Source organism: Monodon monoceros, unplaced genomic scaffold, assembly GCF_005190385.1.
Source record: "Monodon monoceros isolate NGI ecotype Baffin Bay Population unplaced genomic scaffold, NGI_Narwhal_1 Super_Scaffold_14, whole genome shotgun sequence".
Lineage (NCBI taxonomy): Eukaryota > Metazoa > Chordata > Mammalia > Artiodactyla > Monodontidae > Monodon > Monodon monoceros.
Genome location: NW_021703770.1, coordinates 54,112,740 through 54,134,184, shown reverse-complemented (window position 1 = coordinate 54,134,184; position 21,445 = coordinate 54,112,740). Strand labels below are relative to the sequence as shown.

At 36.9% G+C, this 21,445-nt stretch overlaps 1 pseudogene; it reads left to right on the top strand.

Moving 5' to 3' along the window:
- The window catches only part of LOC114895459, a 133,466-nt pseudogene extending 112,312 nt beyond the window's left edge, over positions 1-21,154 (top strand).
- Positions 21,155-21,445: the final 291 nt, after the last annotated feature.

The window sequence follows — 21,445 nt, the reverse complement described above, 5'->3', positions numbered from 1 at the left end:
CAGCGTTGGGCAGGGCGGATATGGGATTAAAAGTTAATTACATCGGGTTTCCCTGGTGGCGCAGTGGTTGAGAGTCCGCCTGCCGATTCAGGGGACACAGGTTCGTGCCCCGGTCCGGGAGGATCCCAAATGCCGCAGAGCGGCTGGGCCCGTGAGCCATGGCCGCTGAGCCTGCGCGTCCGGAGCCTGTGCTCCACAACGGGAGAGGCCACAACAGTGAGAGGCCCGCGTACCGCAAAGAAAGAAAGAAAAAAAAAGTTAATTACATTGTGGTAAATGCAGTAATGATTAATAATGCAAACTTTTAATCTTAAAGGATAACTAGGACTCTCTAAGGGTCATCCATGCTAGCCACCTGACTTAGTGCCTTCAGGCTGCTATAATATAGAGTGGATAGATCAAACAACAGAAGTTTATTTCACACAGTTCTGGAGGCTGGGAAGTCCAAGATCAAGGTCCTGGCAGATCCCATATCTGACTAGGGTACGGACTTTCTGGTTTGCCAATGGCTGTCTTCTCATTGTATCCTTACATGGTAGAGAGCAGAGAGAGAGAAAGTAAACTGGATTTTTGTTTTTAAGGGACAGTAATCTCATTCGTGACAGCTCCATTCTCCTGACCTAATTACTTCCCAAAGGCCCATCTCCTAATACCATTCACATTGAGGGATTAGGATTTCAACATATGACTTTGGGGGGACACACACTCTTCTAAATATTTTACATGAACCACCTCTTTATATCTTTATAACAATCTTAAAAAGGAGGTGCTATTATTATTCCCACTTTACATGTAACAAGGTGAAGCACAGGAAGATTAAGCCGCTTGTCCAAAGTCATAGAACTGGTAGTGCTGGAGTCAATATTTAACCTCAAGAAGTGTGGCCCCTGAGTCCATGCTATTGAACACTAAACACGCTTCCTCTCTGATGGAGGCATATGCAGGATATCCTGTGTGTGAAGGAGGGTGTGTTAAGAATTTTATTTTGGATGTTAAGTTGGAGCTGTAAAATATCAAAGTTTATTTTTCGCTGGAGACAATTGGATATTTGGATTTAGAGGCTGAAAAATAGATGAAAGCTAAAGACATAATTGAAATTTGCATATAATTAAAGCAATGTGAGTGTATTTTCAGGGGAGAGTACTTGGTCCATGTTTAGAAGGCCCTAGTCTGGGAGCCTAACACACAGTGAATGGACAAAGGATAAGCCAACAAAAGAAAGAGCAGGAATGGCCACAGGATTACTAGACAACAGAGAGAGTTGAATACAGATATCAGGATAGAACTTCTAGAAAGAAGCAGTGAGGGTGAACCATGCCAAGTGCTACAGGGAAGTTATGTAGGACTGAAAATAGGTGGTTGAATTTAGCAACTGGAAGGTTATTATTGATTTGGGTGAGAAAAATTTTTGTCTGACAGTGAAGATAGCCATACTATAAAAGGTTGAGAACAGAAGGTCATGCAAAGAGTGATTAATAATTTCTGTTTGAAGAAGGTAATTTATAGAAGAATGTTATAGTTTGTTAATGCCAGATCATCAGACAGAACTTGGGGAATAGTTTTTGAGAGGGAGGGAATGCAAGAGATCATTGCAGCTTCCATTCTTACAAAGGAACAAGTTAGCCTGAGGATTGGGGGTAGTCAATCCCAGTGTCTGTTTCTTATACTTCAGTTCCATCAGAAAGCCACTTAGCAACATATCCATGATACACATTCATTCATTAACTCCTTCATTCTCATTTATTCAAAAACGCTATTAAGCACCTGTGAGTGCTAGGCATGTGCAAGTGTGGTATGTGTTCAAAGGGTTGGAGGAGGAAATGAGTGTTAGGAGGGAAGGTTGACATGGGAAGCCTGCCTGGCATATAACATTGATCACAATATTATAAAGCCAGAGAGAGCAAAAGGACATTGCTGGTTCACTCAACTGTGTCAAGTCCAGTGGGGCTAGAGTACATAAGGATTCATGGGACACAGCATTATTATTGGCAGAAGAAGGACAGTCCAAATCAAGACATGATGATGGTGGTTAGCTTGGATCAGGCTTTAGTTTTTAAAAATTAAAAACTCTATATCCACATTACTATGTTTTAGGATAAGTACTAGCAATACAAACACGTTATCACGTTACCTTTCTCTCTCTGAAAATCTGCATAACATCATATTTATGAATGTGAGATGCATATTCCATACAAAAGCAATTTTATTTTCAAGTTTTAGTGTCCTCAAGTTAATATTTCAATATTTTATCTTTTAATCTTTCTTATTGGGAACAGTTGTCCACTGTGTATGAAGATAGCATTGTTTCCCATGCAAAGCTGCTGGTTGAGATCGTTCAAGGAATAGCAGATTTCTCACTGGATCTTGAGCCAGTTCAGGTGATGTAACTGCCTGTGAAACAAATGTACTGCCATGTACTGGGGAAACAGCCTACATTGCAGTGAATGCAGCTCTATGAACTCTCTAGAGCAATCATTTTTCAGGAAGAAGAGTTGAAAAAAATAAAGGAAAAAAATGTCATAAAAAGGAAAAGTAGAATGAATGGAAGTCAGAGAAAGGCTAGGGAAGGAGGAAGAGGGAGAGGGGTCAACAGGAAGTCCTGGAAGAGGAAGTGGAGGATGAGAACCTCTTTGTTATAGTTGGCTTCAGCACTACATATTTGAAAAAACATGAAGCGCTTATTTTGTTTCTGGTTTTCCTATTGTGGCAGGTGGTATGTGAAGTGTTAATTTGTTGTAGATTAAAACTTGAGACACTGAACAGCATGTATTGTTTCATTTTCCTGTGACACCCCTTGCCCCTAAAGACAGAAAACAGGGGGATTCATCATTTGCTCTAGGACAATCAGCACAAAACGACAGAAAACTAATACAGGATTTTCAGCATCTAATGCAAAATGTGTATGCATTTATATGGTTTAGACATGAGAAGGATCCCTGAGAAATGTGGAGGAGAAGGGAAACTGGCATGTTCTTTAATGGGGTCATCTTAGAAGCTGCTTACCACAACCTCCATTTGACGATGGGAAGAAAGGTGCTTCAGGGTGTACTCCTAGCTTCATGAGACCCTCTCACAGAGCATGACATGCACCACTGTGATTTGGGGGACACAATGACAGGTACCTGACTTCTGGGTTGGTTGGTTTATTGATAACTAAGAGGCCATGTTGGGAGCCAGTCTCAACTTCAGCAAAGGCAGAATGAATGATGGAAGGGGAAGATATCTTGAGATGACCCCATTCAAGAGGACTTTCAGCCAGGAATGAGGGGAACACTTCAGAAAGAGTTTGGGGATGGATTTCCAAGTGCAAATGCTGAAGATGAAGGGCTTTACTTTGTAAGCTGTCAGTCAGTTGGAAGAAGGCATTTCCAACTCGTGTTGGAAACTGTCATCAAAAGTTTCCATTAAGGCAGATATTTCTGAGAAATCCATAAAAGCATCTTATGAGAGAAAACCCAGAAGACCAGATTAAAATCCTTAGGACCAGTCTCTTGGGACCTTTACTGACCCCTAACGTCTCTGTTGAACCCCATTTACACATTCTGAAGAGGCCTGAAACTAGAGCCAGTAGGAGAGAAACAATAAGCCAGCATATTTCACCTAAGGTAGAGCCAAGATGAGAGGTAAAGATGTCTTTAATTGGCAAAAAGTTGAGAATATTAATATTGGATTTTGTTGGTCATGTTATTAATTGCATATTATTCAACAACTAGTGTTAAAGGGAAAGGTAAGAGAAAATAGAATTGTTTTCTGTTAGTATCCTACCAAGTCCACCTCATCCAATAAGTCGGTATTCTTTTATAACATCAGTAAGTATCTTATTTTACATCTGAAAGGCAAAAAGTGTGGTATAATGAAAAGATCTCTCAAATTCTAAAAGAAGAGATTGGTGTTTGAGTATCAGATTTCATCATTAGCTATGATGCCTCTCTGAGCCTTAATTTCCTCATATATAAAACAAAATCATCATTTCCCTGTCTGTTTCACTGAGCTTTTCTAATTTCTAGTTTTAGATTGTTTTATTTTTAATGTACTGAAATCTGTTGGGAAAAAATCCTGTCTATGATGCCATTTTAGACTGTAAAAGTATTCAGTGTAGTTATTGTATCTCATCCATTACTCTCACCTTCTAGTCCCTGTATATGTGCTCTTCATCCATGAACCTACTATATTTGGTTTTTTGTGGGAAATTGGACCATATTTCTTCATTGTGTCTTGTTTCTGCATTCTGCATGTGTCATCTTTGATTTTGTTGAGTTTTGTCCTAAATTTTAAAAACTACAGCAACTTAGCCATTTACCAGGGGCAACAATTTTATATATATACTGATTAACCTCTGATTAATCTCTAAACACCTGGCATCCATTTCTTCCCTCCTCCGACCCCCACCCTCTCCTACTTCGCTCTCTTCCTCCATTCTCTCTGTCTCTTTCTCTCTGTCCCTCCTCACTCTTGACTCCTTCAATATTCAACGTTACCTCCTAAAGGATTGAGAATGTCATTTGGAAAGATTCACTCCCCTCAATCTCTTCCTTGCCTACTTTTTTTCACCAAATTGTCCTGATTCTCCTTCAAAGTGATTTTGTAATCTATTTGTCCATCTTCTCACCTCACTATGATACTTTTGTATCTTACCTAAGTTATTACCACAGATGATAATAGGCTTTCTTATCTCTCAGTTTTCATACTCCAATATGTACTGATGTGATATTTCTAAAATGCACTACCAGTCCTGTCATAGCCTGGTTTAAAAACTTCGTATTTTCCCACATTATATTTAGGATGGTTTCCAGCTTCTTAGCATGCGTGACATTTGAGGCTGTTTACAATATGACTACTATTTGCCTTACCAACTTCATTTCTTGTCATTCTCTAGCTTCTTGTCAGATCGTTTCGCTCCTTTTCCCATGATATGCTACATACCTTCACATCTGTTGGTTTTTCCTCATGCTGTTTCTTCCACCCAGGTCCCAGTTGCCCATTCTTTTCTTATCCAGTTGTTAAATTCCTCTTCCTCATATTCTGATCAAATATAAAATATCCAATACCCTCCTTTACCAAGCTTTTCATATAACTTTAAGCAAAATTAATCACTTACAGCTGTGTTTCAATACACCTTCCAAATCCCCATTTCTCTTTAGTTGGTGATCTCTGTGTTTCCCTAGAGAGCCTGCAGACTGAAAATAAGTTTGTTCATCATCCTTTTAAACCCTTATGGCAAAGGAAATGCTCTGAGTTAGTTATTAAAATAGCTGATGTATTTTTAGGGTTTACTATGAACCAAACACTAAGGGCTTTACTTAAGATTTTCTTTTTTTAATCCCAGCAATACTCCACTGTTAATTTCCAGAAGGAAGAGACTTGGTTTATTCATTATAGGTACCCCAGCATTTGGAACAGTGCCTGGCATCTGCAGATGCTCAAGAATTCTTTGTTGACTGACGGAATGAAGTAATGAATGAACAAAACAGCTCTGCAAGGAATGGACTATCATAATTCCCATAGGGCAAATAAGGGACATGAAGCAAGTAAATTTAAGTGATTTGATTGTTACACATAAAATATGTTGTAGTTGAAAGCATGTCTGCTAACACCACAGTCAAAACTTTTTTAAAAAATTGAGGTAACATTAGATTATAACATTATATAAGGTTCATGTGTACGCATTATATTTTGACTTCTGTATACACTACTGCGTGCTCACCACCAAAAGTGCAGTTTCTATCCATCACTGTACAGTTGAGCCTCTTTACCCATTTCACCCTCCCTCTACCCCACTTCTCCTTGGTAACCACTAATCTGTTCTTTGTATCTACATGTTTGCTTTGTTTGGTTTGGTTTGTTCATTTATTTTTTATTTTTTTATATTTCATGTATGATTAAAATTATACAGTATTCTGACTTATTTCACTTAGCATAATACCCTCCATCTACGTTGTTGCAAATGCCAAGATTTCACCATTTTTATGGCTGAGTAGTATTCCATTGTGTGTAAATGTCTATATATATATATGGACATTTATATATATCTCACATCTTCTTTATTCAACAGTTGAATATCTGTTGATGGACACTTAGGTTGCTTCCATATCTTGGCTATTGTAAATAAAGCTGCAATGAACATAGGGTTCAATGTATCTTTAAAAATACTGTTTTTTATTCTTTGAATAAGTAACCAGAGTAGAATAGCTTTTTAAACTTTAAAACAATAGTGCTCTATCCACCTGGGCTGGGAAACAGCAATTATTTTAGAAGCAGCATTTGGAAAGGAGGCAGCACAGATATCAGTACCTACACAAAGCAAAACAAACAACAATAAAAGATACCACAACACTGCCACCAACACTCTAATCAGGATAAAGAAGATGTGGAAGATGTAGAAAGAAGAAGATGGAATATTACTCAGCCATAAAAAGAATGAAATAATGTCCTTTGCAGCAATATGGATGGACCTAGAGATTATCATACTAAGTGAAGTAAGTCAGACAGAGGACAAATATCATATAATATCATTTGTATGTGGAATCTAAAAAATGATATCAATACAAATGAACTTATTTACAAAACAGAAATAGACTCACAGACAGAAAACAAACTTATGGTTACCAAAGGGGAAATGTGGGGGGAGGGATAAATTATGAATTTGGGATTAACAGATACACACAACTATATATAAACTAAACAGCAAGGACCTACTATATAGAGCACAGGGAACTATATTCAATATCTTATAATAACCCATATTGGAAAATAATCTGAAAAAGAATATATATATATATATACATACATATATTATATATATACATATATATATCTGAATCACTTTGCTGTACACCTGAAACTAACACAACCTTGTAAATCAACTATACCTCAATTTAGAAAAACAAAGAAGTGAGATGTAATAGCTGCAGGGATTTTCAAGTGAATTTAATTAATGTCCATCAAAATTCAAAATTAGAGCAATGAGTGAGTAGGATTTCAGACACCGCTGCTACACCAAGGGAAGGTGCTTTGTAATTCATAGCATTCTATGTATCAAGTAAGGATCTGTGTGTCAAGTAAAGGCTGGGCTTTATGATAAAAATAGGCATTGTTCTTTCCACTGCAGTAAAAAATGTTTAATTGCATTTTAGCCGTATACAATAAATACATAAAAGATATATCTAATTATGCCTTCAAATATTTTACAGTTTTATACTCCTCAAATACTAGGATTTCCAAGCAAACTAGTAGAAACATTGCATAAAAAATATTATCTTTAAAAGGAAGAACCTGTCTCACGTATTTAGAGGTATTTGAAGTTTTCAGAGTTGAGTGCTATAAAAAAGAGATTTACTTTAAATTTATTTTAAAAAGCATGGAAATCCTAGTAGCTTATCAATAAAGTGGATCCCAGTGAAAAGCTATATTAATCAAGAGATAAAAATAAGCTCCTTAGATACTGAAACTGCCAAAAAGCTTTTGAGAGGTGCCGGTTTTGTTATTCTTCTTTAAACACATTTGTGCCTTCAATAGCATAGTGGAATGATTATGATCACAGCTCCAGACCCAGAGCTGCATTCGTTTAAATCACAGCTCAGTCACTCAATGGCTGTAGTATTTCCAACAAGTCACTTAACCTCCCCGGGCCTCAGTTTACTCATTCGTGTAAAGGTAATAGTATAACCTCTAAAGGTTGTTGTGAGGATTCAATGAATTAGAAGGCAAAGCACTTAGAGTAGTGTCTGTCATATGAAATCAGTTAGTAAATTTGGTTATTATTGTTTTTGAAGGGGGGAAAATCAAGAGAGAAAAAAATGTAGTTCTCATAACAATCCAAATCTCAGTGTCTGCTTTTACCTACTCAGATTTGTTTATGCATTAACAAGTGAGATAATTTTACAAGTGAGGCACCGTGAAAGGTAGTGGGCATGCAGAAATGAATGGAAAGTGGGCCTTGTCCTCAAATGACAAGCCATACAGACTCGACAATCTGTAGTAACATCAGCACTCAGAACGGTTCGGAACTGTTTACAAAACCTCCATGAAATTCTATCTGCTGACATGAAAATAGCATTCCATTAATTTTGATAGTACTCTAATCTCTTTTCTCTCTTATTCATAGCAGTCAGTGAAATGGGAAGAACATGCACTTCCTACCTGCTATCAGCATTGTTCCTTATTTCATTCATATCTCCAGAATGAGGGGGCACTTAGCCAGGTCTCTGAATAATGACTCTCAAAGAACCTATGTAATTGTCTTATACTAAAATCAGGAATTTTGTCATTTCAGAGCAAAAGTTAGTTGTCTCTTCAAACTTTCAGCAATGCAGGTTGGGAAGCAGAACCTATATTCTATGTAATGCCACCAATCTTGCAATTTAAACTTGGAAAGTTTGATGTGTGAGTCACGTTGGGCTTTTGGGTAGCGGCTCTTGGACTCTGTCAAAAGGGTGGCTTTCTCTTACCTGAAAACACAGAAGTAGAATTTGGTGCCTCAAGTCCAAGGCAGAGGGTTTCAACGGTGTGCTGTGTTCTTCTATGACAGGCCAGATCTTGAGGACATTTTATTGCATGAACCAGGAACTAGGAACTTATGTAACGCTGGCCAGGGACGTATTTTTCACAGCTCATCATAGCTTGTCCACGTCATACTTAAGATATTGTATGTTAGATTTGCTTTTGTCAAAATGTTGTTTTCTCCTCTCTGCATCACCAGAATTGTATTGTTTCAGGACTTCCTCTATGGTGTTGGAATTTTATATAGTATCATAATTTTTGTGCATTCTGTGAATTTTAAACTTGGTTACTTTGTAGAGTAAGGGCATAGGGAATGTTGATGCAAAATACACTAAGGACATCCAAAATTCTCCTTCACCCACAAAATGATATAATCACACATGAGGGCTCTATAAAAATTCTTTCTACAGAACAGGGAGAGGTCTTGCATTTCACATTTAGCTACCGCTGAGAATATGCTAAAAGCTTTTTCTCAAACTGTCATTTCTACAAATGTCAGGCTTACAGACACACCATGCTTCAGAAACTCACTTTAATTTTCATAATAACTAAGAGCTTGTCACGTGCTAAGTCTTTGGAACTATTTTCTACTCAATTCTGCAGTAAAGAAAACAAGAAGCTCTCCCCAAGCCTCTTCTATTTTCCTCCCCATGTCCCACAATCAAAATACACTATTTTATATCACACAAAAAATGTTTTGAGTATTTTAGGTCTCCTATGATACATTATTTTGTGTGATTTTATTCCCATTTTTAGAGGCTTCTTTTGCCTTGTTCCTTAATAGCAGCTTCTTATTAGAAACATAACTCTGTCTCTCTCCTGAAAAAGCATGAAATTTCTGTATTAATATTTATTTTGCAAAGAAAAACAAAGTATTAAGGAGAGACTATGCCAGCTTTACATGTGGATAATGTCCAGAATCTTATGTATAAGTAATCAGTTTCCATGTAGTTTTGATATTTTTCTTCTTATGACTTCTAGAGAACACTGGTTTAAAGATTAGGTACCTCCTCTTTCTTCCTGGGGATGAAGATTAAATAAGGAGCAATATTGATCCTGAGTTTGTATTTCTGAGAATTTTAAGGCTTTATGCCCTTAATTAAACATTGCCATTAGGGGAACAGATACTCCTGAGTTACAGGCAATTAGGCACAAGTGGTTTTATTTACAAAGCAATAGGTGGCATATGTTTTAGGAATGTTACCATGACATTGCTTCTCAATTCCTGGTTTGAATCTCTTCAGTATCTTCAGTGACTACCGAGGGACCGTCTGCTAGCCCATCGCCTATAACCAAAGTCTGGCTCCTGGGAAAAGGTGAACCACCACAAATGGGACAGCCATCAGTTGCAGATGGCATTCATAGACAATATAGGTATTTTAAGAAGCCCTCTGATGAAGGATCTTGGCTTGGCAAGCAGATATTCTATCCCAGTAGTTTGAATCTACAGTGAGTGATGCAAAGAGTCAGGGTCAGAGACTACACCATTCCAGGGGCAGTGGAGGTGGCAGCAGCATCTTTGTTCAGTGGCAGCAGTGGCAGCAACCCCCCGCTGTCCAGTGTCAGGTTACATTGTGACAGTGGTGGAAGTGACAATGTTAGTGTCATTCTCACCAGCTTGTTCTGAGGCCTGAATTTGCTGGTGTTTCTGGCCACTCAGTTTTCCTTTAGTTCCTTAGACTTAGCTTAAAACTTCACCCATCTCATGGATTCTGGAAACCAGCCAATACACTTGTAACACATTCATCTCTGCTAAAGGAATATTGCAACACGTCAGAGCAGGTCTACTCAAACAATCTGCGGTGAAGAACCAGATTTTTTTAATCTGGAATTTTTAATTCCAAATCTGTCACAGATTGATCCTATGCTGAATTAAAAGGGCGGGAACTATATTACCAGGAAAATGGAATTAAGAAAAAAATACATAGAAAATCCTGAGCCCCATTTTTTATTACTAGATTCATTAGACCTAAAATTCAATGTTGCAGTAATGTTCAGTGGCTGTAAACATTGCTTTTTTTTTTTTACATCTTTATTGGAGTATAATTGCTTTACAATGGTGTGTTGGTTTCTGCTTTATAACAAAGTGAATCAGTTATACACATACATATGTTCCCATATCTCCTCCCTCTTGCATCTCCCTCCCTCCCACCCTCCCTATCCCACCCCTCTAGGTGGTCACAAAGCACCGAGCTGATCTCCCTGTGCTATGCGGCTGCTTCCCACTAGCTATCTACCTTACGTTTGGTAGTGTATATATGTCCATGCCTCTCTCTTGCTTTGTCACAGCTTACCCTTCCCCCTCCCCATATCCTCGAGTCCATTCTCTAGTAGGTCTGTGTCTTTATTCCTGTCTTCATTTCTAACTGGTTACTCTCAATTTCTGTGCTTTTCTCACTGTCCACCAGAAACTGGCTGTTCATGGACTGGCAGACCACCATTCCATTAGTACTGTAGTGAGAGGACAAAATTTAACACTGAGCCTGAAACACACTTCTAAATATTTAACAAATGTGAAAGAAAGAGGGAAAGGGATAAGGAGGAGGGGAATAACAAGTAAAGAGAGGAAGAGAGAAAGCTGAAGAACCATGAGATTAAAAAAGTTAAAGGACTGGAACCAAAACTAATAGACATTGATAGGCACCTGAGACAGAAGAGTTCACTAGTACCCTAATGAGATGATTGAGTCAGGATTAATACTCAGTGCGGTTATGTAGTTATATCTAGAAATGTATCTACATCTTCCTACTATCATCTTACTTTGGTCTCCCAAAATGTACATGTTTTATTGGCAATTGACACATTACTTTAATTCAGAACAACTCCTAGCTTCCCCAGAATCTCTTCTCATGTATTTCTGGGGGTTCTCAACTTGTGTCTCATTCATGCTTATGCTCATGACTAGATATGGTGGGGTATTTTCATTAGAAATTTATGCATGAGGAAAAATATATCCTTGGGAGGGTAACTATACCAACACAAGCCTGATCCAGCAACCAAATCTCAGATGGGTAGAACTAACAAAGCTGAGAACAGTTATGCCTGTTGCTTATGCCTGGGTGATTGTTTGAGTCCTAGAAAGAAGATTATAAGTAAAAGTTAAAAGTCCTGTTTAGTAAACACAAGACATTGTGAAATAAACACAACACTTTGCTCCTCTTTGAAAAGATGTGCAGGAAAGCATTCTCCTTATCTTTCCCCCACAGAATACTGTAAAACTTTGACACCTTGAAGGCTGGGTACACAGTAGGGGTGACTACTACAGGCAGAGATATCCTGTGGGTCCAGCAATGTCCAAGAGAAAGGAGAGAAGTGCTCAGATTAATGGTACTCTTGACTGAGGTGGGGAATTCCAGCTGAAATAGTGTCTTCCCGTTGATGAGACAAGTAAAATGATGAGTTTGAGTGGGAGAAGAGAAAAGAAATAAGGTACATCAATAGGGGCTGACCAGACTTGTTTGTAAACCCACCCACTGAAGATTAGAACATAAATAGATGGGGTGGGGAGAAATTTGTCCAAGTTTCTCATTCCATGGTTTTTGGTTTCAGTGCCTTTATCTGTCTATCTATCTATCTACCTATCTATCTATATATCTACCTATCATCTAAAATTTTATTTTTAAAGTCTTATATTAGAAGACTGACAGATATTATTAAAAAGAGGTCTTTGAATTTTGTGGAACCAACTGATATACACAGTCAACATGCCATGTGTAGAGTGGGAAAATCAGGGAAGCAATACAATGTGCATGGCGTACCTTGCAAACCAGGTTAGTTAGCATGTGCTGTTCCTTATACATACAAATATTTTGTCTTGTAATGTCCTAGATAATTACAGTTAAAACTGATTGAAACATACATGTAACCAAAGGGCCTGGCAGTCTGAACATATACTGGTACTGAGACAGGTTTGGACATGCGTGATCAAGTAATGGTGACATGGGCTTCCAGGAGGCAGTTTTCATGAAGCAGTTTGGTGTTGCCCTTAAACTCTGACAAAAACAGTGTAGGGGAAAAAAGGTGGCCTCAAAATGCTAAACACGAGGAGAAGTCCCTAGTCATTGTAACAATCGAAATATCTCCTCACAGATTCCCAAATGCCTCCTTGAAGAAACTTTTATTTCTCCTTTATTCTACATATCCAGCTCTCTTAAGAGACAATGTGTAAATCTATGGTGTTTAAAGATTGCTCAATATGGTGATAGTTAATACTTATTGAGCACCTATTCTATGCCACCATTGTGCTAAGCCCAACACCTACATTATTTCATTTATTTCTCTCAGAAAACTTTAAATTTCATGCCATTATTTTATTCATCTTACAGTTGAGTAAACTAAGGTTACAAATGTGGGGTAAATTGCTTAAATTCACACAGCTGGCAAGTGTTTAGTGTTTACATCTGAATACTGGATATCAGAGTGCATAACCTGTAAAACGATCTTTAAAGGACAATATACTTCACTTAACATCAGTGGGGAAGATAAGGGCTGAAAAGGGAAAAGCATCAGAGCATTCCTTTCAGATGTTCCTTGAGTATACATACACCTTTACCAAAACACATGCTTTTAATATGAGCTGGGGATACTCTGCTGGTTTGAGCTTCAGGAAACCAGTAGAGCATTGAAGTTATGAGAGCAGAACTGGAATATAACAGATTCTATTCAAATTCTGGCTCTTCTTGATTTTAGGCAAAGTTATTCAAACTGCTTTGCTTTCATTTTTTTTTTTCACCTGTGAACCTAGTAAGGGAGAGAAAACTTAAACTAGTGGGAAAACTATGACTGAAAGTCACAGCCCTGAGACATAGGACCTTAAAAGCCTGAGACTTAATTGGAAGATTATAGAATGCTCCCTCTCCTCCACGTCTTACCACCATTCCAACAGCACTCTGGTGTAACAGGGTGGATTACAGCTGAAAGAGCTGCAAGCCATTCTCCCTGAGGTGAATTTAGGGAATCTCAAATAAAGAGGGGAGACAAAAATCAAAGACATTAAGGGAATTTGAGGTCTCTGACACATAACTACAGCAAACATTAAGCACAGCTGAACTTCTAGCACAGTTAACATAAATTCTCACATTAAAGTTTATTTACCTCAGTTCCTATTACCCAATTACAATATGTCCAACTTTCAACAACAACAACAAAAAGACTTAAAGGCATGGCACAAAATAAGAAACATACAATTTGAAGAGACAGAGTGATAATCAAAACCAGACTCAGATATGGCACAGATAATGGAATTATCAGATAGAATTTTAAATAACCATGATTAATATGGTAAGTTCTCTAATGGAAAAAGTAGAGAACATGCAAGAATGGACGTATAATGTAAACAGAGAGATGAGAACTCTAAGAATCAAAAGGAAATGCTAGAAAGCAAAAGCATTATAACAGAAATGAAGAATGCCTAAGATGGACGCATCAGTAGATTCAACATGGCTGATGAAAAAATAAGAGAGCTCAAGTGTAGATCAACAGAAAGTCCTCATTTTGAAATGCAAAGAGAAAAAAGAATGGGGAAAAAACCCAGAACAGAACATCCAATAACACTGAGACAACTTCAAAAGGTATAACACAAGTATAAAGAGAATACCAGAAAGAGAAGAAAGAGAGAATGGAACTGAAGAACTGTTATAATAATAATGGTAATATTAAGGTAATGATGGTGAATTTTCTGAAATTGGTGGCAGACACCAAAACAGGAAGCTTAGAGAACACCAGGAGGTAAATACAAACAAACAAACAAAATTATCTAGGTATATTCTATTCACACTTCTTTAGAAAATTATGACAAAGAAAAATCTTGAAAGAAACCAGAGGAAAAGAGCATCTCCATATAGAGAAACAAAGCTAAGAATTACAACGGACTTCTCATCTGAAACTATGCAAGCAAGAAGTGATATTTAATTATTGAAAGAAGGAAAAAAATTGAGTATTCTATATCCAACAAATTCACTCAACAGGGAAGGAGAAAAAAAATTTCTCAGTGAAACAAAAACTGAGGGAATTTTCAGCAGACCTCTCTGCAGGAAATATTAAAATTAATTTTTTTTAAAAAATTTATTTAATTAATTAATTTATTTTTGGCTGCATTGGGTCTTTGTTGCTGCATTTGGGCTTTCTCTAGCTGCGGCGAGCAGGGGCTACTCTGCATTCCAGTGTGTGGGCTTCTCATCATGGTGGGTTCCCTTATTGTAGAGTGTAGGCTTCAGTAGTTGTGGCACATGGGCTCAGTAGTTGTGGCTCACAGGCTTAGTTTCTCTGTGACATGTGGAATCTTCCCAGACCAGGCTCGAACTAGTGTCCCCTGCATTGGCAGGCAGAGTCTTAACCACTGTACCACCAGGGAAGTCCTAAAAGAAATTCTTTAGGAAGAAGAAAAATAATATAGATCAAAAACTATGATCTACATAAAGAAAGAAAGACAATTGGAGAAGGAAAAAAAATGAAGGTAAAATAAAATCTTTTATTAAATGATCAAAAAAAAACCTGCTTGTTTTTACAATGCAATAGTAAATAGTTTTTACAGTAATAGTAAAAATATATTGGGTGACTATTACATATGAATAAATGAAATAAATTACAACAATGTTAGAAGAGACAGGAGGAAGGAATTGGAAATAATTAATTATGATACCTGCACTAGATAATAAAGTGGAATAGGTCATTTGAAGTTTGACTTAGATTAATTTAAAATGGATACTGTAAGCTCTAGAGCAACCACTAAGTTAAAAACAAAAAGTTTAACTGATACTAAGAAAATATAATGAAGTCATATAAAATTCTTAATTAAAACCATAGAAGGTAGGAAAAGAGGGGTTAAAAAAAACAAACAAGAAAAAGAAGCGATGGATAGAAAAGAGTTGCAAACGTAGTAAATATAAATTCAAATACACATAATTACTTTAAGACTTAAATGACAGAGACTGTTAGTGTGGATAAAAAACAACACCCAGCTATGTGTCACCTAAAAGAAGCACTATTTAACCATAAAGACTTGTGTTAAAAATATATAGGTGGAATATATATGCCATGTTAACCCTAATGTTTGAGAAATGCTAAAGTAGCTATATTCATTTCAGACAAAATAGACTTCACAACAAAGAAGGGATAAAGAAGGGCATTAAATAATGATAATGTGGTCAATTCTCCTGAAGACATAACAACACTAACAAGAGTGTGTGAAACTACATGAGGGAGAACTGGGTGAAACTAAAAGGAGAACTAGACAAATGCACTATTGCAACTGGAAATTTCAATATCTCTCTGTAAGTAAATGACAGATAAAGGAGGCAGAGAATCAGGATATTAACAACCTAAACATCACTATTTTTAACTTTACCTAATTGGCATTAATAGAATATTCCATTCAACAACAGCAGAATACACATTCTTTTCAAGCTCGTGTGGTGCATTCCCCAAGATAAATTGCATTCTGAATGTATATTATGGTAATATAGACCTTAACAACTGTAAAAAATAGAAATTACAGAAGATATATATTTTAGACCACTATAGAATTAAATTAGAAATCAATAACATAAAGATAACCGGAAAATTCCCAAATATTTGGAAATTAAGCAACACACTTTAAATAACACATTCATCAAAGAATAAGTCTCAAAAGAAATTTTTCAAAATTGAAGTAAATGAAAATAGAAATACAACTATTAAAATTGGTGGGATGCAGCAAAAGCAATGCTGCATCCCACCAATTAGGGAAATTTATAGTATTAAATGCATGCATTTAAGAAAAAAGAAAATCAAACATCAATAATTTAAGCTCCCACCTTAGGAAACTACACAAAAAAGGGCAAATTTAGCCTAAAATAGGCAAAGGAAATAATATAAAAAGTATAGGAGAAAATAATGGAGAAAATTAATGAACCCAAAAGCTGGTTATTTGAAAATATCAATAAAACTTATGAATCCAGCCAGCCTAATCAAGAAAAAAAAAAGAGAGAAGACATAAATTGCTAATATCAGAAATGAAAGCGGGTTTATCATTACTGAGTCCATGGAAATTCAAGGAATAATGGAATAATATGAACAATCTGTTATGTTCATACATTTGAAAACTTAAATATATGGACCAATTTCTTGAAAGCCAAATCTATAAAAACTTACAAAAGAAGATATAAATAACTTTAATAGCCCTATATTTATTAAGAAAATTTAATTGATAATTTAAAACCTTCCAAAATGCAAAACACCAGGTTCAGAGGATTTCACTGGTGAATTCTACTAAATATTTAAAAAAGAAATTAGCTCTCTGCTCCTCTCCGTTTGACAGACGTATCTTTCTTGCAGTGCCAGCTGCGTCCCTGAGACAAGATGGTGAAGGTGGGAGTGAACGGATTTGGCCGTATCAGGAGCCTGGTCACCAGGGCTGCTTTTAACTCTGGCAAAGTGAACATTGTCTCCATCAACGGCCCCTTCGTTGACCTTCATTACATGGTCTTCATGTTCCAGTATGATTCCATGGCAAGTTCCATGGCAGTCAAGGCCGAGAACGGGAAGCTTTCATCAATGGAAAGGCCATCTTCCAGGAGCAAGATCCCGCCAACATCAAATGGGGTGATGTTGGTGCTGAGTATGTGGTGGAGTCCACTGGTGTCTTCACTACCATGGAGGAGGCTGGGGCCCACTTGAAGGGTGGAGCCTAGAGGGTCATCATTTCTGCCCCTTCTGCTGATGCCCCCAGGTTTGTGATGGGCATGAACCATGAGAAGTATGACAACCACCTCAAGATTGTCAGCAATGCCTCCTGCACCGCCAACTGATTGGCCCCCCAGCCAATATCATCCATGACCACTTCAGCATCGTAGAGGGATGGGCTACATCCTGGGCTACACTGAGGACCAGATTTTCTCCTGTGACTTCAACAGTGACACTCACTCTTCTACCTTCGATGCTGGGGCTGGCATTGTCCTCAACGATCATTTGTCAAGCTCATTTCCTGGTAGGAAAATGAATTTGGCTACAGCAACAGGGTGGTGGACCTCAGGGTCCACATGGCCTCCAAGGAGTAAGAGTCCCTGGGCCACCAGTCCCAGCAAGAGCATGAGAAGAAGAGAGGTTCTCAGCTGCTGGGCAGTCCTTGCCCCAGCTCCATCCACCAACACATTGAGAATTTCCCAACCTCCGCACAGCTTCCATCCCAGACCCCCTGAAGAAGGGGAGGGGCTTAGGGAGCCCTACCTTGTCTTGTCATGTACCATCAATAAAGTATACTGTATGCAGAAAAAAAGAAAGAAGTTATATCAAATAATACCATACTTCACAATCTCTTCCTGAAAACAAAAACAGAAGGAACACTTCCTAGCTCAATCTATGAGGCAAGACATTGCCTTTGATGAAGATTCTTTGCTTGAGCAAACTTAAGTCAGGCTCCTGAACCTTCTCCTAAGCCTATTTGTACACTTCTCTATAAAACCCAGTTTTAGCAAGAACCCTGCTAAGTCACTTTAACCAGAACTCCCCCACCCTTGAAGTCTGATTACCAATTTTAAGACTACTATAAAGCCATAGTAATTGGTGAAAGAATGGCCATATACATCAATGGAACAGAATAGAGAGGCCAGAAATAGATCACACAACTGTAGTAAATTAGTTTTTGATAAGGATGCAACGATAACTCATTGGAGAAGGAAAGTATTTTCAATAAATGGTGCTGGAGCAATTGGACAACTATATGCTGAAAATTAACCTAGATCTTATGTCACACAAAAAATTAGCTCAATATGGACTGCTGATCTAAATATAAAATGCAAACTATGAATTTTCTAGAAGAAAACAAAAGAAAGTATATGTGGCCTTGAATTTAATAAGTTTTTAGATATAACACCAAAATTACAGTCCGTGAAAGAAAAAATTTGATTAAGCTGGGCTTTATAAAATTTAGAAACTTCTGCATTGTGACATGCTTTGGTAAGAGAATGAAAAGACAAACTACAGCCTTGGAGAGAATATTTGTAAAAAGTATATCTGATAATGTACTTGTGTCCAAAATACAGGGAAAAAAATTTAGAACTCAATAAGAAAACAACCCAATTAAAAGATGTTTAAAATATCTGAATAGACACCTCACCAAAGAAGATATGCATATAACAAGAAAGCATATAAAAAGATGGTCAACATCATATGTCATCAGGGAATTGCAAATGAAACCATAATGATATACCAACGCACCATGTTAAAGTAGCTAAAATCCAAAAGAACTGCTGGTGGAAAGGCAAAATAATACAGCCACGTTGGAAGACAGTATACCAGTTTCTTTCAACGCTGAACCTAGTCTTACCATACATTTCAGCAATCACACTTCCAGGTATCAATCCAACTGATTTGAAAACTTTTATCTACACAGAATTCTGCACACCAATGTTTTCAGCAGTTTTATTTATAATTACCAAATCCTGAAAGTAACCAAGGATTACTTCAGTAGGTAAAATGATAAATAAACTATGGTACATTCATCCAATGGAATGTATATTCAGTGATAAAAAGGAATGAGCTATCAAACCATGTGAAAACATAGATGACTTTTAAATAACAAGTTGTTAAACGAATGGAAACCAGTCTTGAAAATTCCCTGCTCAGAGAAAAACAGTTTAGTCATACAAACCAAGCTTAATTCAGCTTCGTTTGCAAGACTAACTTGACTTGGATCATTTCTCATTATGCCTCTGGAAATCATAAGAAAAATTTAGATATCTGGAATAAATAGATATATATGTATGTGTAACTGAATCTCTTTGCTGTGCACCTGAAACTAACACAATGTTGTAAATCAACTATACTTCAATAGAAAAGAAAGAAAAATTTAAGCTGCTTCCCAAAATGGACATGAGGTAATCACTAACCAATTCCCTATCATTTAAGAAAATTCTAATATTATAATCAATCACTGTGAAGAATAAACAGTCACTGCTTCCCACTGTGTAAACTGCTTTGTAACAATATATACTGAGCCTCACTCCATGTATTGGTTTGCGCGCTCTTGGTTCATGAATTGTTTTTGTTGTGTGTGCAAAATAAACTTACTAATTACTACTTCTGTGATTCATTGGTTTTACTTCTGTTATTTATGAACTGTTGACAAAATTAAAGAAGGAAGTTTATATAGAAAAGGTTTCATCATTGATGACTCATTTATATGACATTTTAGAATAGGCAAAATTGTAGAGGCAGTAAATAGAACAGCTGCTGCAGGAGTTTGGGGAAGAGGGGCTGAATAATTGAAGCCCACAGGATTATTTAGAGTAGTGAGACTATTTTTGTAACACTGTAATGGTGGATGCCTGGCACTCTACATTTGTCGAAACCCACAGAGCAGTTTGGCACAAAGTGTGGACCTTAATGTATGCAAAAAAAAATCATTCAGGAGGTTGGGGGTTTCCTGAGATAGAATGAAAAATGTGACACAAGACTCTTAACTGTATTAAAAATGTATGACATACCCTCACTGAATGGAGTGAGTGGAAGGGTGTTGCCCTAAGTAACTTGGGAAATGAAGGGAAGCTGTGAGTAAAGACAAAGGAACTACACAGAAGCACTGTGTTCTAGTTAATAAAGTTGTTTTCCATGAAGGTGCAGATTAACAATTCTGAAAGCACTATATATGTATACTGGAATTGAACAAATAGGTAAATGGATGGTGTTTCTCACTTTGAAGTGGGAGTTTATAGACGTGCAAGGGAAAAGGCTAGAATGATCCATTTGGTAATGGATTAGAGTTGGAGACATCAGTATGAATTCATGTTTAGATTAACATAGATAAAGATAGTTACATACAGGGATAATTATAGATGTGTATATATACCTGGACAAGTATATACACATATATTTCCATACTCTTTCATCTCTCAGGGCCTAAAAAAACCCTTCAGTAGCAACAAGCACATCTAACACCCAGATCTTGGTTTCTAATACTATTCTTCAGTAAAAGGAACCAGAGCTCTTTGGAGAAATGACTGATTCTAGGGCTGGGGCAGGGAATATACAAGGTGAGTTAACTGACAGAGCTCTCAATGACTCAAGTGGAAATTATTTGAACAAATAAATAAAGTAATAGATTATAATCCAAAGTATAAAATAAATTTTCATGAGTCTATAAGTGATTGAAAAAATAAATACTTGGGAGAGAATAGACAAATCTGTTCAGATATATTTCAAATAATTTATGTAGATATACCACTGATGATGAACGGGAATACAATCCTCCACTTCTTCAATGTGGATTTGGCATACTGATTACTCTCCAAATAGTGTTAGAAACACCACTTCAGCCAGACGATCAAGGTTAACATCCACAGTGATGGGTCATGTTGATAGTATGTACCCAATAGATGATGTGATAATAATAGTACTTTACATCTGTGTTCTCTCCCTAAGCCCATTGTCCCAGTCTAATTCTGAGAAATACATCAGACAAATTCCAACTGAGGGACATTCAACAAGCTACCTGACCAGTATTCCTCAAAACTCAAGGTCATCAAGGACAAGAAAAGTATGAGGAACTGTAACATCCAAGAGGAGACTAAGAAGACATGACAACTAAATGGATTATTATATCCTAGAAAAAGGAAAAAAGGATATTAGGTAAAAACTAAGAAAATCTGAATAAATTGTAAACGTTAGTTAATAATAATACATCAACATTAGTTCATTAATTACGACAAATGTACCATACTAATGTTGGATATAAATATAGAAGAAACTGAGTCCAAAATCTTTCTACACAATTTTAAAATCCAAAATTTCTTAAAAAAATGTTTTTAAGATTTAGAATAATTTCATTTGGTGACAAAACATTACCTGTTTATCATCTTCATTTATCCCACTTTAGTGTAAATACTTATATATTTTAATTTGGAAATATTATTGTCTGATTGCAGTGTCCTGCTCTAAGCCCTTCCAGAGGGGTTACAAAATATATGGCATA